The 20,095-nt window shown below is 33.9% G+C and overlaps 1 protein-coding gene across 8 annotated transcripts in view; it reads left to right on the plus strand.

The window, feature by feature from the left end:
• SPOCK3 (SPARC (osteonectin), cwcv and kazal like domains proteoglycan 3) overlaps positions 1–20,095 on the plus strand; it is a 483,863-nt gene that overhangs the window by 27,567 nt on the left and 436,201 nt on the right. The gene's annotated exons all lie outside the window — the stretch shown is intronic.

Below are 20,095 nucleotides of genomic sequence, written 5' to 3' on the forward strand. Positions count from 1 at the left end.
AAACAACATAGTAGTTTTATCTTTTTATGTAATGCTTATATATTTTGAATCGGCTGTTGTTTAATAAAAATAATTCATTAAATTTTGTTTGAAGATTATATATATTTATATATACACATACATATATGTTATTTTCTCTTCAGGATTTAAGGGTTCAATTTGTGTATGCAACACACATAAACATACTTCTTTTTTTCTTTTTCGAGATGGAGTTCCACTTTAGTCGCCCAGGCTGGAGTGCAATGGCAAGATCTCAGCTCACTGCAAACCCCCACTCCTGGGTTCAAGTGATTCTCCTGACTCAGCCTCCCAGGTAGCTGAGATTACAGGCGCACACCACCATGCCCAGCTAATTTTTGTATTTTTATTAGAGACGGAATTTCACCACATTGGCCAGGCTCATCTCGATCTCCTGACCTCAGGTGATCTACCCACCCCGGGCCTCCCAAAGTTCATAGGCATACTTTTTAAAAAAAATCTAAAATTATAGGAATGTAATAGGAATGTACAGGCAGTTACATTTAATAAGTTGAAAAACCAAAAATTTCTTCTAAACTATTTCAACAAATTTAAACTGAAAATAAAACCTAAACAGTTTTCCTATTGAAAAATTATTTTTGGGCTGGGTGCGGTGGCTCATGCCTGTAATCCCAGCACTTTGGAAGGCCGAGGTGTGCAGATCATGAGGTCAGGAGTTTGAGACCAGCCTGGCCAACGTGGTGAAACCCCATCTCTACTAAAAATGCATAAATTAGCAGGCATGGTGGCACGCCTGTAATCCCAGCTACTCTGGAGGCTGAGGCAGGAGAATTGCTTAAACAGAGGGGACAGAGGTTGCAGTGAGTTGAGATCATGCCACTGCACTCCAGCCTGGGTGACAGAGCAAGTCCATCTCTGGGGAAAAAAAATATATATATTTATATATATATATAATTATATATATATATATGTATATAAATATATATATATATATTTTTTCAGCCAGGCATGGAGGTTCATGCCTGTAATCTCAGCCCATTGGGGCACGGAGGTGGGAAGATCACTTGAAGCCAGGAGCTCAAGACCTGCTTGGGCAACATAGCAAGACCCCTTCTCTGCCAAAAAAAAAAAAAAATTAGCTGGGCATGGTATTGTGCACAGCCCCCAACACCCATAGACCTAGCTACCTGGGAGGCTGATGGAGGAGGATTGCTTGATCCCAGGAGTTGAAAGGTGCAGTGAACTGTGATAGTAACATTACACTCAAGTCTGCGGTGACAGAGTGAGACCCGATTTCTATTAAATAAATAATAAATAAATATTATTTTCATTAGGATAAAGGCTGTTACTATAACAAAGACCTGTCGCCCCACAAAAAACAACAACAACAACAACCACAACAACAAACAGTGACTTTAAAAGGTTAGAAGATGATTTTTTTCTCATGTAGCAACTCAAACCTAATTAACCAAAGAGAGTTCTGATAGTGGCACAGTGTAGGAGTGACATGGTCGGGCTCTGTGTCTCCACTCAAATCTCATCTTGAATAGTAATTTGAATTGTAATCCCCACATGTTGAGTGAGGGATCTATGGAAGGTGATTAGATCATGGGAGTGGTCCCCGCACAGTGTTCTCTTGATAGTGGGTGAGAATTCATGAGATCTGATGGTTACATAGTGTCTAGCATTTCCCCTGGTGGCACTCATTCTCTCTTCTGCCACCCTGTGAAAAGGTGCCTTCCACCATGCTTGTAAGTTTCCTGAGGGCTCCCCAGCTACGTGGAACTGTGAGTCAATTAAACCTCTTTTCTTTAGGAATTACTCAGTCTCGGCTATTTCTTCACGGCAGTGTGAGAACGGACTAGTACGGGGGAGGCAAGTTTTTTCTTTGTTGTTTTGTTCCACCCTTGTCTCCAGAGAGTTTCTATCCAGTGGCTTATGATAGCCACTCTCCTTGTGCCAGGACATCTATATTCCAGCCATTGGGAAGGGGAGGGAAGGAGGAAGAGCAGAATTACTTTACAGGGCTCAACCTAGGAAGTTGTATAGAATTCAACTTTATAAAATTGTTATAACAATTTTATTCATATCTGTTTTGCTAAGATTTAGTGATATGCGTTCACATAGTTACAAAGGGATCAGGAAGTCAAATCTTATAGCTGTGTGTACATCTAAAACTGGAGATTCTATTACTGTCACAAGGAAAGAATGAATATTAGATGAAAACAAGCAGTTTCTGCTACAGAAATGTTAGAATATATTATTTTAGAAATTTTACAGAGAAACAGTCCTTGCCTTAAATAGTAGTGTATCATTTAGAATATTTCCAGCTGCAAGTATTAGGCAATGCTGCTAAAAGTGGTTTGAACTATAAGAATATGTTTTATCTCATATGGGTAGAGCTGTGACAGGATTGGTTATTTCAATTCTCAGGGATTTTATCAAGAACTACACTCTTTTTCTTTATTTTTACTCCACATCTTCAGCAAGATTGTCATTCATAGTTTTTGCTACAAGGTCCTAATTGGCCGTTGTAGCTCCAAGGCATCGCATTCCCAGAAAGCCATATCCAAATGCAGGGAGGGCGGTTCCTCATTGCTTTACCTTTCTTTTCTTTTCTTTTTTTTTAAATCAGAAATATCTTTTCTGTGATCTAAGCAGTCTCATCTTAGGTTTCAGTGACAAATATTGGGTCATACATTCTTTGCTTTGGTTTCAGGGAGTATTAATACTTGCTATTTTTAGCACTTTAACAGAAAAGAAGGTATTAGGGAAAGTCTTCTGTAATGGCATCTGAGAGTCTCTACCACAATTAAATAATGTAACTTAAAATATGTATATAGGTAAGATGTTTGCTTATTTACTAAGAAAACCCTAGAAAGTTTATGTAGAAGCTATTATACAAAATGGAAGTGGTTTGCTTCTTTAACATTGGATTTCTAATACATAAAATTTTTCATGACCTTATAATACTGTAGTAATGCTATTCATAAACCTTACTAAAAAAATCAGTAAGTAATATTTTTGCATTATAACAGTAAACACAAAATACAGAAATTCATTAATAGCTGAAAAGAATTTTGGAGTTTCAAGTCATTACTTAATCTAATATTTTATAATTTACTCACACATTAGGAATATATTATAATTGTGTATGCATCAATACAAATATCAAAATAACATGATTATTATTTTATAATATTCACCTTTTAAAAAACCAAATAAAAGAAACATAAAAATGATAAAAGAATGTTTAAGAGGAGAGAAAAATTACTATTAAACATCTTTAAGTATAGGTCAAGTGGTTTAGTAGTCCCCTTTATCTACATCTTAATATTGCTGACATCTGGTTTTGAACTAAGAATGTTTGAATAGGAGGGAAAAAAGCAATCTCCATGGTTTTTTTTTTCATTGAATACACATAAGTTTATTTTGGTAACAGTTCATTTATCAAAAGTATAAAGAGATCCTTATTTCCTGGATGGAAGGTGATGCAGTCATATCTCTACCCTTCACAGTTGAGATTGGCAATAAGGTTTGTAAGAGAAGTATTAAAAAATCAGAGGGAGAATTATAACAGTTAATTTCATTGCAAATAGTGACAATTGGGTTATTTAAAGTGGTTGTGGCACAAATGCTAGGATGCATGTGGTAATCCCAAATACCCCAATGCCATGTATAGCAAGTGTGTTTTAATGATACCTGCTAACTAGTTAAAATGGTGACTTTCACAAAGCTGACTCTATTTTACACACTTTGCATAAACTGTCATGTACACAATCTGTTTTTTTCTTTCTCTCACGTCTATATAAACCTTTAGAAAGACTATGAAGTGATTCTGTATATACTACTTTAATCAAAATTCCTATGTGATTTGCATAAATAATAGATTGCAATTGCTGTTATGAGACTGCTGACATAGAACTGCATAATTGGAACAAATTTGATGAAAAGTACGTTGTTTCAAGTGTGTAGGCAGGACATGGCATCTAAAAGTAAAGTTTAATGCTTAATGCAATGATACATTTGGATTAGGTGAAGAAGCTAGTTCTAATAGTGGTTGTAAAATTATAAAACAATATTTTCTACACTGTTATTTAATAAATTACATTTAATTTTTGTAGCCAAAATGTATTCAGTTGACCAAACAATCAATAAATTCTGGTCTATAAATTAAATAAATTTCATGAAGGTGAACAAAGGTGAAGAAGAGTAATTATATTTTCATGAGTTTATAACAATATATGAAACTGAAAAATTGCTCCAAAAAAGTCATACATAAATCATACCATCAGTTTGGTTCATTCTGGAAAGGTCTGCAGGTACAACTCTAAATTTCTTTAGTTAGGATCCTTAGAAGATTCACTAGTTTAAATTTCATTCTCCTACAATACTGCTAACTTTAGGTACATCACATAACTACCAAATGCAATGTTTGGTTTAGAAATTATCCCATATTAGTAGTCATTAAAGAAGAAAAAAATAAAGGTGATTTCTTCTGCTATAATTCAGTAAATGTGTTTTTAATATGCATATATTTACGTGGAAATATATTTTTGCATCTTGATAATTACATAACTTTATAGAAGTATTTTATTAATTAGACAGTATTAGTCTTGCAAAAGCAGGCGTGCATTTATTTTTAGATATTTATTTCCAATAGTAATAAATAGGATTTCAATTTAAGAAGTGCATTAGATACATTAAGGATGATATGACAGTTTCTGTGCTCATAACCTTCATGTTTTTGTCTTCCCAATTCTCATATATATTTTGTAGAACTTTGGGATGTAGATTGTGTGTTCTACATTATTGCTTTTAATGACTGAGAAAAATGCCATCATCAATCATCATCATGATTTGAAATAACTTTTAACCCATTATAATTTTATAAGAATATACAGTAATCACATTTGTTACTACTGTTGAAAAGAGATAATAAATACAGTACAGTTTTGATTTTCAAATTTTTTATGTTCTTACCTAATTCTTAAAGGAATGCATATTTATTTTTCTTCTCTTGACTTTTCTCTTCTTAGAACTTGAATTATCTCTCTTCTTTTTCCATCTCTGTCCCTGTTTTTCTATCCATCACGCCACCAAAGAGAAATTGCCAATATCTTAAGGAAGAAATTTTACTCAGCTCAATTTTTTGAAAGTGTGATAGGAAGCTTTAATAACCGATGTGGCAAGAGTTAAAATTAAGCCGTTTAATTATAGCTGGTGTGCCTGCATATACAACAGTGGGTGGCTTCTGCTGAACAGTTGTGTTTGGGATGAATTGCTACGAAGAATGCCATACCAAGAGGATACACTTTCTTTCTTTGCCAACCAAAGTTTCCAGATACTTTTGTTTTTAATATAATAAATAGTGTTTTAATCTCCTACATTTATAATAACGTGACATAACTCAACAGAATTTCCAACTTGTTTTCTAACTTCCAAGGTTAGAAATTGATAGTTAATCTTGTAGGAGCCCTGGTAATGGTGAAATCAGCAACTCTGGGGAGGCAGTTTACATCATTTGACCTTCTCCTGCTCCTTAGTATCTGCTCATTATCTGATGACTTTCCTATTCATCATTCCTACAACTGACTGTTATCAGTTGTAATATTATATGTATGTTATTAGAGTAAAATGCTTAGGTATGAAATATATGAAAAAGTTGTTTGCTGAGAGCATTTTATGGTGTATCTAGTGGCTGATGGAACCAATTGCCTTTTCAATATAGTACTCCTTGCCATACTTTGTAATTTCAACCTATAAATTTAGTTAATGAAGTCTAACATGGCATCCTTAAACAACCTAAAGGGTATATTTCATAATAATATTGTATCTGTGTCAGTGAAATAGACTAGATTTTCATTTCTACACTAGTCTTATGTGTTTAACAGTAGATGTTATTGTGTTTCTCTGAATACACAGAAATATCTAAGGTGATCATCTGTTTAAGCAAGATTTCAATCCATCAAGTAAATGAATCCCCTTCATATTTTATCTTTTGTATCCTGAATTTTCCTGCAAGCAGTGATTATTGAAAAATACTTGATTTTATTTTTAGTAATATCTATGGAACAGATTTCATATGCTGCTACTGAGTTTCCCTTCTGGAGAAATCCAGAAATTTTAAAAAGTACTTTCTTGTCTATATAGTAATTATACCAACTTTGAAAGCATCTATTATGTCTTCTGTTTTCTCAGTCAAATATTTAATGTTAAATAGATTACATATTATTCATGGGCTTTTATCATTTTTAGTAATTACATTTTGTTTTCATTTATTTGTAGAATTTTTCTAAAGCAAGATTATTTTTTAAAAATTTGTCAAGATACTCAGAGTTTAGAATAGTGCATATGATAAGCACAGAAAAGTGCAGAAAATTTTTTCTATGATTTCATTACCCAGAGATAATCACAGATATTTGTATTGTCTCTTAAAGTTATTATTATTATTATTTATTTCACACATTATAAGTTGGGTTTCCCAGAAAACCAGCTTTCAGATTTGAATGCAAGAGGTTTCCTGAGGGCTATTCTTTCGAACATCTGTGAGAGGACAAGGCGAGAGAACTGAGTAGAGGAAGAAGCTGACCTCGAATGAATTCACAGCAGCTGCTGTAACCAGTCACATGAAGAACTGCGGAGCTAAAATGACTCTTAAAAATTCAGTCACTTGAGGCAAGGGGCCAGTCTTTGTTCTTGCACATTGATTAGTATTTGGGTATGGGTTACCCAGGGATGGAGTGTACCTTTGGGTTAGGCAGCTGCCATTGGCAGAAGGCAATACCTGGAGAATATCTCAACTGTAAGCCATCAGCAGCCAATGCACCTCACAGCTGGGGAATCAGATACATGACAAGGTGTCTTGTGAACACTTCCTTGAAATTTTTTATACTAACAATGATTTCTGCGACTTTATGTATTAGAAATTTCAGGCAACAATCAGTGCCATGCTGCTTTCAAGTAACTTGAATGCAATTTAACTTTTTGGTTTGTTTTTCTGATGCGTCTATACAAATGGTGATCACTTTATTATGTACACAAAAATATACTTATGGCCAATACAATGTGAATAATGGGATATTTTCCATAAAAAATGATGGGCAGTTTTAGCTACTACCTAATATGTTTTCTGGAGCTTCTTAAATTAATAAATAAACTTTAGAATCATATATTATAGATCTGATTAAATAGGATTTAAATCTATTACTTTTGTGCCAACCTATTACATTAGAGACAAATTTATTGAGTTTAATTTTGTAATTTAAGTAGGTTGCTGTAAAAGTCTGCCTTTGAGTGAGCTGAAATCTATTATCAGATTTGAACTATCATTCTCAGAAACTGAGCTGGGCAAAGAGATGAGGTAGGATTCAAAGCATGAACACTAAGAGATCTGAAACAGGGTTACAAAATAAATGAAAAACACAAAAACTAACAGGAAAGTATGTTCTTTCCTATTTTTTTTTAAATTATTATGAGCAGTATCCTAATTGTAGATTGTACATACTGGCCTTTTATCAACCAAATGCAGATTTTGTTACTTCTACATCTAATTGACATTTGGTCATTTTAGATGTATGTGTGGGCTTATTTGCATAGACATAGGATTTTTTAATTCTTACTCTTTAGGGAAGCTATAGTCTCAACAAGGTGGGAGTTCACTGTTTTCCTCCAGAAAGCTCTGAGACATCTATAACCAAAGTATCCTATAGGGATGTCACCTAGCAAGGCCATAAGCATTCCAGATACTCTAGTCTGGCTTTGGGGGTTGTGACAGGAAGCTCTACAGAAAGACTTTTTTGTTTTGTTTTGTTTTGTTTTTGTTTTTGTTTTTGTTTTTGACTTTCTGTTTTTAATACTAAGCAACAAGAAGTTTATAATAGCATTAATAACACCAAATGGATCTCATTCATCATAGCTCCATTTTGACATTCTTATTTTCAAGAGGAAAATATATTTTCAAGACCCATGTTACTATGGTTGGCTAAAATTATGTGTAATCTGATTCCAGCTATATTCTGTTTTAGGGAATTAAATACAGCCATAGACATAGATTTTTTATATATCATAAAGATGGACCAAACACAAATAAATAGAAGGCACACTCTTTAGTGAGACAAGCTACATCAGCAACTTAGTGGAATTGTTGTCAAGAATGTTGCAAAGCCACATACTGGTTGGTCTTTTTGGAATCTGGGAGAATGAGGTCTCTTCTGTAGGCTTGCCTTACACAGTTTGGATCTGCCCTTTATGAGTGGTAATGAGGAAAATAATGTTTTTTTCAAGGATCAAGATACTTTTTTGCAAAGGCCATTTGGGGATTCACTTCATTTTTCATGCTTACTTTTTGAACACAAACTTAAAACATAACATCAAATGAGTGTGGAAATGGAAATAGCTAATTGGGGCAAAACTTTATTTTTGTCCTGTTTCTTAATTATTTTAACTTTATCTAAATTACTTTCACAGGTTTATTCCCACTTTTGTGTGATGTTTCTTTTTGACTGGTTGAAGGCAATGAAGACATTAGAGTACAATCTTAAAATAATATTAAAGAAACAACTTTTGAGCATTTATGTACAAATTTAGAATTAATGAACTAATTAGAATTAATGAATTAATGAATTAGAATTAATGAATTAATTTCTCACACTTAAATTTCCTTTAGTTTATTTTCACTTTTGTTGTAATTTCATCTACCTTATAAGTAAGTAATAGCCTAAATGTCACACATCATAAAATAAAATGTGTAAATTTAAAATAATTTCTAATTTTTATAGATGTTTAACCCATCTGTTTCACATTTGTATCATTTTTGAATAGCTCAGAATGTACTCCTTAATCTACATTATTGAAATTGGTAAATTTATATAACTGTGCACAATTCTGCCTTTCAGATAGATTTGAAACTTAATTTGACCTTTGATAAAGGCAAATTGATAGCACCCATGAAAGCTTTAACAAAACTTTGTGTAATAATCCATCCCAAGGCTAGACTCAAGGTTGGATAAATTATCATGGCTATATAGAGTTGACCCAAGCCTGGTAGATGCACCCTAAGGTAGCCCTCAATGAGTCACACCCTCACACCCTTGTATTAACCTCTATCCCTAAGCGTAGGTGGAAACTGTTATATGCTTCTCAACAGTAAACCTTGATAAAGGTAATAGGATGTCATTCCCATGATTTGAGTTTGTTACATGGCAAAAATAATGTTATATGGCAAAAATAAATCATGTAGACTATGATAATGCCATAGTATATAAAATTCCATTTTAACAGACTGTGAGAAGAGATTCTCCTGCTGGCCTTGAGAAAGCAAGCTGCCAGTGTATGAGAGGGCCCATGCGAGGACCATCTGACAACTGTGAGTGGCTTCTAGGAGTCAAAAGTGGACCCTGATAATATGAAAAATGAGGTATTCACTCCTACAATAGCAAAGACATGAATTTTTGTCAACAGTCATCAAAGCTCGGAAGAGGACCCTGAACTCAAGAAAAGAATGCAGCTGGTTGACACCTTGATTACAGTCATTTGAAACCCTGAGTTAAGGACCTAGTGAAGTTGTGTCCAGACTATTGACACATATATAGTGTGAGATTCATGAATGAGTGTTATTTTAAGCTCTTGTATTTGTGGGTAATGTGTTACATGGCAATAGATAACTAATACAACAAACATGTTAATGTTCGCAGTTCTGTGTAGTTTAAAAATGAAAATAATACCCCAAAATACAAGCAAGTACAACAAAAAATAAGGAATATTTTGGTATATTTATATACCAGGGTGCTCAGGCATTACAAATGATATAGTAGCTTTTGGTATATTTTTAAACCATTAGAAATTTTAAATGATTAAAAATTGGTTGCAAACTATACTCTTTGCCAGCATTCTGAGTATACAGAGGGTATGCTCTGTATGATACAATTTTTTTCTTAAAAATTAGTAGATATAAATGCATTACAAAAGAACTGATAGAATATATACTAAATTAAATATGGAAAAGAGGATTATGATTATGATAATCTAAAATTTCTTTGAGAGTGACATCAGCAATATGGCAGAATAGGAGGCTCCCCACTGGATATTTCCCTACAGCAATAGTAACTTGGCAGCCATTCACAAATAAAAGTACCTTCAGGTATTCGGTTGTGATGCCCCAGTGTGTCTCGGAGGGCCATTTTGAGAAGGAAGGTCTGTACCCAGGTGGCAGACCTTCCTTGACCATGGTCTCTGCCACAGACACAGAACAATCCCATCCTCCTGTGGACACATCTGCAATGCTGTTTAGCCTTGGTCCTGCCACCAGAACCATCTACCAAGGGACCTGAAAAGAGTCATACAGACCCACACTTTGGGTAATAGGCCTGCTGATGTTGGTTTAACAGTAAATACTAAAACAACTCTAAACTTGGCTCTAGCCTGTCTCAGTCCCAGTCTAGGAGAGGTCCTGCCCAGCTAGGGACTCACCCAGTGACATGCCCATCTGTGCCCTCAGATGCAGGCCCACTCACCCGATCCCACAGCAGATCCTGAAATGGCCTGTAACTTGGTTCTAGCCTCTCTCAGCAGTTCTGCACTCCTAATTACCTTCTTGGAAACACATCCATGGTGACCCTGCAGGCAGGCATGCTTACTCTAGTCTGACTTTGGATTTTGAAATGGCCTTGTAACTCATCCTCAGTCCCTCTTAGTCATGGTCTGAAAATAGGACAAGGGGTAACCCAAAGAGAGACTCACTTGAAGCAGCAATGTACTGTGGCTCCCACTCCTCTCAGCTACAGTCTGAGAACAATTTTGCCTGCCCAAGCATCCAATGAGTAAGACACCCATCTATGTCCCTTGGTCTGACTGCAGATCCTGAAGCAGCCATGTGACCTGTCTCCAACTCTGCTTACTCGTGGTCTGGGGCAGTCCTGCCCACCCTGGGACCCAGCAGGAGGCATGCCTATCCATGTCACTAGAGGTAGGCCTGCAGACCTCAGTATCAGCTCTGGCCCTGAAGCAGGCCTGGCTCAGTTTTAGACCCCCTCAGTTGTGGTTTGGGGGCTAGTACTGCCAACCCAGGTATCTTTCCAGGGACCCAATGGGAGACCTCCCAGATACCCAGTGGTAACAGGCCCCATGTCTTTGGACTCTACTGTGGAGCCTGAAGTGGTGTATCTTTGTCCCAGAACTAGCCCTACTGGCCAAGGCCCTGGAGACAATCCAGTCTTCTCAGGGAAACGACAGGATCCACAACTACCTAAGTCCCTGAAACAGGCCTGCCAGCCAGGGACCTGATACTGGACCCTGCAGCAACACTGAGACCTGGTTTTAATACTAATAAGCTATAGTCCTAATGGCAATCATATTAGCCAAGGCACTAAAACCAGAAAAGGTCTTTACCTGCTGACACTAGTCTGTACACTCGGAGAGGCATTAACTCCTTCAGATGCACAAACACCAATGAAAGGCTACATGAATCACAAGGAATTAGAAAACGTGACACCACAAAAGTAAACTAATAAAGTTCTGGTAGCAGGCCTGAAAGAAATAGAGATCTATAAGCTGACTGATATAAATAAATTAATCTTAAAGGATCTTTCATCTCCATGAGATGCAAGAGAATGCATGTAGACAACTAAACAAAATCAAGAACACAAAAATGAGAAGTTGAACAAAATAAGAAGTTTCATACATAAATAGAAAGTGTAAGAAAGAACCAAACAGAAATTCTAGAATTGAAAAATACAATGACAGAAGTGAAATATTCATAGAGAATTTTAAAACCTGACTTAGTAATGCAAATAAAAGAATCAGTGAACTCAAAAACAGGGTATTTAAAGTGAGACAAACAGAGGAACAAACTGAAAAGAAAATGAAAAAGAGTGAAGAAAGCAGAGGAACAAACAATAGAGAATGAAAAACAGTGTAGAAAACATACTGGACCTATGGGATAACAAAAAGCAAATTAATATATGCATTATGTAATTTTCAGAAGGAGAAGACAGGGAGAAAGTGGTAGAAGACATATTTAAATTAACAATGGCTGAAACATCCCAAATCTTGAGATATAGACATCTAGATTTGTGAAACTCAAAGAACCCCAGGCAAAGTCAATCCAAAGAAGGTAACTATGAGCTATGTTATCATCAAATTATCAAAAGTCAGACAGAAAAAATTAAAAGCAGCATGAGGGAAGTGGTTTGTCACCTATAAGAGAACTCTCATAAGATTATCTTTGGGTTTCTCAGCAGAAACATTTCAGGACTGAAGGGAATTGATTAGTATATTTAAAATGTTGAAACAAAAATAACTACCAATTAATAATACTATATATGGTAAAACTGAACATTGAAAAACTCATTAATAAAGACAAATCTATAGTGAAATTGGAACATTCTGATATTGTAATGGTGATGTGTAACTGGTGCTGCATAAATCACTTTTAACTTTATTAAAAAGTTAAAAAACAAAAATATTAAACTATGGCTATAATAACTTATTGATGTATGATATAAAAATATGCAAAGTATAACCTCAATAGTATATAATGTATGTAGAGAAGGAAACTAAATGTGTGGGGGTTTTATGCGATTGAAGTTAGTTATCATTTTAAAATATACTGCTATATTATAGCAAGGTATTTTATGTAAACCTCATGGTGCTAACAAAGCACAAACCTCTAACAGATATATAAAGTATAAAGAGAAGGAATAAAACCATACTACTACAAAGAAAATCAACAAGTTAAATAAGAGACAGCAAGAGAAAAAGAAAGGGGCAAAGGTGCTATAGAACAACCAGAAAACAACAAAATGGCAAAGTAAGTCCTTGCAAATTAATAATAACTTTAAATGTAAATGAATGGACCCAACAGGCACTTAACGAAGACTTCACCCAGCAGCAACAGAATATACATTCTTCTTAAGCTCACACAGAACATTTTCCAAGATAGATCATATGTTGGGTCAAAAAATGAGTGCTAATAAATTTAAGAAGATTGAGATTATTTCAAGTGTGTTATTCCACCACAGTAGTATAAAACTAGAAATCAATAACAACAGAAAATTGGTAAATTCACAAATACAAGGAAATTAAACAAGACATGCCTGAACAACCAATGGGTCAAGGAAGAAATTGAAAGAGAAATAAAAAAGTATCTTGAAACAAATGAAAATTGAAATGCAACATATCAAAAGTTGTGGGAGGCAGCAGAATAAGTTCGAAGAGGAAAGCTTATAGTGATAAATACCTACACTGAAAAAAAAAAAGAATTTCAAGCAAATAACTGTACATGTTGAGATGTTAGAAAAAACACACTAACCTAAAAGCTAACAGAAGGAAAGAAACAATACAAATTATAACAGAAATAAATGAGACACAAACTAGGGAGACAACAGAAAATAATGCTAAAGGTAAGAATGTTTTTCTTAAAAGACAAACAAAATAGAAAAATTTTTAGAACATACAACCTACCAACAATGAATCAAGAAGAAATAGAAAATTTAAACAAGCCAATAACAAGGGTGAAGATTGACATAATAATAAAAAAGTCTCTTAACAAATAAAAACCTAGGAACAGATGGCTTCCTGAGGTGAATTACACTAAGCATTTAAAAAAGACTTCATTCCAATTCATATCAAACTCTGCCAAAAAATTGGACAGGAGAGAACACTTCCAAATTCATATTATGGGGTTGGAATATTATGAGGTCTAATACCAAAGCCAGAAGAGGAAATTACAAGAAACGAAAATTATAAGCCAATATCCCTGAAGAACTTAAGTGTCAAAATATTCAAAAAATACTATCAAACCAAATAAATTCAACAGTGAATTAAAAGGACCATATACTATGAACAAATAAGGTTTATCTTTGGAATGCAAAAATTGTTCAACATAAAAAAATCAATAACAATGATATAGTAAATTAACAGAATGAATGGCAGAAATCAAATGATCATCTCAATCAATGCAGAAAGACTATTTGGAAAAAATTAATACAATTTTATGATAAAAACTCTCAAAATATTAGGTAAAGAAGTAATGCACTTCAACTTAATGAAGATCATATATGAGAAGCTTATAACCAACCTTATTTTAAATGGTGAAAACTGAAGGCTTTTTTTCTAAGATCAAGAACAAGACAGGTTCACCACTCTTACCACTTCTATCAACATACTACTGAAAGGCTTAGCCAGAGCATTAGATAAAAAAAAAAAAAAAGAAAAGAAATGTAAAACATTCAAACATGAATTTAAATGGTCTTTGTTTGCAGATGACATAATCTTGTATATAGAAACATCTAAGGACTTCACAAAAAAACTGTCAGAACTAGGACATGAATTCAGTATAATTGTATCATACAAAGCAATATACAAAATTATTTGCATTTCAATCTACTACCAAGTATCTGAAAAAGAAAATAAACAATCCAATTTACATTAGCATCAAAAAGAATCAAATGCTTAGTAATAAATTTAACCAAGGAATTGAAAAATCCATACACTGAAAACTGTAAGATACTGATGAAAGAATTTGAAAAAGACACAAATAAATGAAAAGACAACCCATGGGTATATTCATAGATCAGAAGATTTCATGTTGTTAAAATGTGTATACAATTGGCTCTTGAGGGACTTGCTTGAGCCCAGTCCCTCTATATTGAGTGTACTTTCATTTCAATAAATCTGTGTTTTTTGCTTCACTCTTTTCTGGCTTTGTTTGTGTATTTTGTTCAATTTCTGTTCAATAATAAAAAAAAAAATATCCATACAATCAATGTTAACTATAGATTTAATGCAATCCCTGTAAAATTTCCAATGGCATTTTTCACAGAAATAGAAAATAAAAAACAATCCTAAACTGTGTATGAAACCACAAATGACCCTGAATAGTCAAAATAGTGATTAGAAAGAAGAACAAAGCTGGAAGCATTACACTTTCCGATTTCAAAATATACTACAAAGCTATAGTAATTGAAACAGCATGTTCTGGCATAAAAGCAGACACTTAGACAAATAGAGCAGAATAAAGAGATCAGAAATCAATTAATTCACTTCATGGTAGACTAACCATTGTCAAAGGGGTCAAGAATACACAATGAGAAAAGGATATTGGATATTCTCTACTATAAATGGTAGTAGTAAAACTGGATATACAAATGCAACAGAATGAAATTGGACTCATATCATATAAAAAACTTAAAATGGATTAAAGATATAAAAGTAAAATCTGAAACAAACCTCTAGGAAATAAACATAGGAACAACGCTCCTTGACATTTGTTTTGGCAATGATCTTTTGGATATGATACCAAAAGCACAGGCAACAAAAGCAAAAATAAACAAGTGAGACTGCATCAAAATAAAAAGTTTCTTCATAGCAAAGCAAATAATCAACAAAATGAAAAGACAACCTATGTAATGGGAGAAACTATTTGTGAACCATAAATCAGATAAGGGCTTAATATCCAAAAATATGTAAGGAATGCATGCAACTCAATATGCCAAAACAAATAAAATACAATTCAAAAAGGATCAAGGGACATGAATAGACTTCTTTCCAAAGAAGATATATGAATGTCCAATAGGTATGTGAAAAGATGCTCAACATCACTAATAATCAGGAAAATGCAAATCAAAATCACAATGAGATATCACCTTACCTGGCTAAAAGGGGTATTACCAAAAAGATCAGAGATGAATGTTGGTGAGGGTGTCAAAAAGGGAAACCTTATACACTGTTGTTGGAACTGGAAATGAATACAGCCCTCATGGCAAGCAGTATAGACTTTCCACAAAAAATTAAAAGTAGAGTTACAATACAACCTAGCAATCTTACTCTGTGTATATTTCCAAAGGAAATAAAATCAATAATACAGAGATATCTGTATCTGCATATTTATTACAGCATTATTCACAATAGATGAAATATGAAGACAATCTAAGTGTCCATGTGAATTAATAAAAAGTGATATATATGTACAATGGAATATTACTCAGCCAAAAAGAGGAAATATTTTCATTGATGACAACATGAATGAAACTGGAGGACAGATTTCACCTATACTGAGTAAAGTAAGCCAAACTCAGAAAGACAAATATTGTAGGATATCACTTATATATGGAATCTTAAAAGGGTGAACTCGTAAAAGCAGAGAGTAGAACAGTGTTTAGCAGAGACTGGGTGGTGGAAGAAATGAGATGTTGGTCAAGGATACAAACTTTCAATTATGAGGTGAAAAAGTTCTGGGGATTTAATGATTGTGACTGTAGTTAATATTGTATTACATACTTCAGTGTTTTTAGAAAGTAGATCTTAAGTGTAATCATCACACACACCATATATAAAGCTCTTTGAGGTGTGAGGGATGTGTTAATTAACTTGATTTTGGCATATCAGGTTTCACAATGTGTATGTAATCATCACATTGTATATCTTGAAATATATAATTTTTATTTATTATGCCTCAATAAAGCTGGAAAAAAAAAATAAAATTTCTGGACTGATTAATGTCTTTAAAAGTTTATAAAATCAGTTTGTTTCTTGGTTAAATACTTAGGAATGGTATTATTGGCTCATATGGTAAGTATATTATTAATTTTATTTGTAATGAGCTGACAAACTGTTTCTAAATATGTTATGGTATATTAATTGATTTCTAATGTAGAAGCAGTCTTGAACATTTTGCGTATCTAAGTGAACTTCAAATTTGACTTTGTCTAGTGTACTTTTCTTCCTATATATTGTTGGATGTTATTTGCTAACATTTGTAAGGGTTTTTTATTTTTTCCCCTTTGTCTAGACTTATGGGAATACTCTTCTGTAGTTTTCTTGTAATGTGTGTAGTTTTGATTTTGGGGTGAGGTTAACTTCATAAAATGAGTTGGAAAATGCTTCCTTCTTTTCTTTATTTGAGAAGAATTTCTGTAGGGTTGTTACTATTCATTCTGAAATGTTTGACAGACTTCAACAGTGAAGCCTGGAGTTTTCTCTATGAGAATAATTTTAAATGCAAATTCAATTTCTTTAATATATCTAGGGCTATTCAGGTTACCTTTTTTCTTGTCTGAGCTTTGGAAGTTGGTATCTTTTAATGATTTTGTCAATTTCTTTTAAACTGTTGCATCTATTGGCAAATAGTTCTAATATTCCCTTATCAATTAAATGTCATAAGATCTACAGTAATACTCCCTCTGATTTTCTTTATATTAGCAACTGTGGCTTTTGAAAAATAAATCTGGTGGATGTTTAACAAGTACAATGATATTTTCAAAGAACCAGGTTGTTTTGATTGATTTTTACTTTTTTCTGCTCTTCTCTTTATTATTTATTTATTCTGCTTATTTGGGGCTCAAATTTATCTCCACTTTCCATGTTTATTGATTTTAGGCTTTTTATTTTGGCATTTTAATTATTTTAATATTATTACTGTCAGTGTGCTCTTAAAATTCCCCATCTTTCATATATTGTCCACTTTTTTCTGTTATATCATAACATATTAATGATAAATTTTAAAGACCTTTTTCTTATAGTTCCAATATTTGGGCTATTTCTAGTTCTGTTCACTATTTCATTTATCAATAGTGATGTCTTTTCCTCTTTTGTATTCCCTGTAATTTTTTATAGAATGCCTAATTTTGTGAGTAAATGTATACATGAACAATAGAAAGTGAGTTGAGTAATATTTACTCCCCAAAAGGGGCCTCTCTCTTTCTCATCAGGTCTTTAGTGTGGGAGTCATAATCAATCCAGAGGGATGTTGAGCTGAGTTCGGGTTTGATTGCTGCCACATATACCTTTTGTATATGAGTCTTCAAATTCTTTCAGTTGTGAACCTCCACTACTTTGCACTATCTGGATTATCGTGGGATTTTTCTCAATATTCTTTCTCTATCCTCAGCTTTTAGCAGCAGACCTTTTTATGAAACTCAGAACTGCAGATTTCTCAGTATTCCTATCACTCATCTGGTGACAAACAACCTTTGTCTCCCACTCAGTTCAAGGTATAGTGGGACGTCTTTTTTCTTCCCCTTACCTTTGCATGGCAGCCCAGATCCACTTCATATTTGTACATTATGTAAGGTACAATAAAGTGTCCTTCATGACTTTCCATAGCAAATGTCCTCTGTAATTAATGGTGTCAGAATTATGTTTACTAAAGTAGCACTGTACATAACTCATACTCATTTTAATTGAAGAATCATTTGATAATAGAGGAGTTTGTTTTTCTAAATTGTTGATCATAAAATAATATATATAAAAATGCAAGTTCCTAATCAAAAATTTTTAAGTGAAAAATTAATATAATAGTATTTATAGTGTCTTAGTGACCAAGAAACAAATTAAACAGCATAAAAGGATGAATCATAGCACTTTACAACAGGAAAAAAAGACTGGGGCAAAAAATACCTCTAATGCCCGGCAGTAGTTCGTTTATTAAAGAAATTGTGGAATCAAAAGTGGATGGTTATAAATGAGTGAGAAAAAATTATAATGTGTAGGGTGTTATATTATGGAGAAACTAGAGAGCATGTTAGGTTCATAATTAGGAAAGTGATAAAATGAGAAAAAAATGTAAGAAAGAGTAGTCTGAAAATTAATTATTGCTGATAAATAGGAAGAAAGAGTACAATGAGGGAGATCATCTGGCAAATTGTCATTGAGAGTGGAAAAAAAAATAAAGAACTGGAACCCTAAATTTGCTTCTAGAAACAGGAGGCAAAGTTTTGTGCGAATGAAACATAAAAGTTGAAGCAGAAGTTGCAGCATGACATCCTGAAAGAATGGTAAGGTCACCATGAAAAATGAGATGGTACATGACTGATGCTTTAGGGGAATATGATCCTTGCAACTCTATTAACTGTATATGTTTTTAAAATTAACCAATATAAAATTAATCTAAAATTATGATGTCTGACCTCTTAGTGAGATATTTTATATCTAGCAAGTGGACTATTGTCTTTTTTTTTTTTTTTTCTGAGGCAGAGTCTTGCTCTGTCACCCAGGCTGGAGTGCAGTGGCGTGATCTCAGCTCTCTGCAACCTCTGCCTCCCAGGTTCAAGCGATTCTCCTGCCTCAGCCTCCCAAGTAGGTAGGACTGCAGGTGTATGCCACCACACCCAGCTAATTTTTGTGTTTTTAGTAGAGATGGGGTCTCGCCATGTTGGCCAGGCTGGTCTTGAACTCCTGACCTCAGATTATCCACCTGCCTCAGCCTCCCAAAGTACAGTGATTACAGGTGTGAGCTGCTACATCTGACTGGACTGCTGTCTTGAATACAGATTTGTTTTTGTTTGTTTGTTTGTTGTTTTTGAGACAGAGTTCTGCTCTTTTGTCCAGGCTGGAGTGCAATGGTATGATCTCGGCTCACTGCAACATCCGCCTCCTGGGTTCAAACGATTCTCCTGCCTCAGCCTCCCAAGTAGCTGGGATTACAGGCACATGCCACCACACTCAGCTAATTTTTGTATTTTCGGTAGAGACGGAGTTTCACCATGTTGGCCAGGCTGGTCTCAATTTCCTGACTTCATGATCTGCCCACCTCGGCCTCCCAAAGTGCTGAGATTAACAGGCGTGAACCACCACACCTGGCCTAGGAATTTGTTTTAAATATGAACAAGTATTTATGAAATGAGAAAAACGTAAAGCTGGAATATGTATTTTTAAACATAAAATAAATTTTTAGATTTTTATCTTTGCATTTTGAATCTTATTCTAATTTTGCACTTAGGTTTCTAGTTGAGTTGTAATATCCGGGTATAATATTTTATAATTAATTATTTAATTTGATTTTCTTTTTCTGAAAAATATTCATCCTAAAGAGAAACTCTACATGCTATGGGAGTCTTCTAAATTATTCTTCCATCTCTGTCCTGTTTCCAATATCAGTATCATCTACTTTTATATCTTTAGAGCTCTATTGTAAAATAAATCTCAGCCAATGGTAGGAATATGGGGCATATGTTATATTTGAGGGTACATATGCAGTTTGGAAATAGTACAAAGCATTTTACTATCCCCTTTCTGTAATACAGTAGTGTTTGTCAAAGTATGTAGGTTATTGGAATCTGGGATAAGGGTGAAGGAAAGAAATGAAATAATATTTGCATTTTTATTTTAGAAACTCGAT

Source organism: Piliocolobus tephrosceles, chromosome 3 (genome assembly GCF_002776525.5).
Source record: "Piliocolobus tephrosceles isolate RC106 chromosome 3, ASM277652v3, whole genome shotgun sequence".
NCBI classification, from domain to species: domain Eukaryota; kingdom Metazoa; phylum Chordata; class Mammalia; order Primates; family Cercopithecidae; genus Piliocolobus; species Piliocolobus tephrosceles.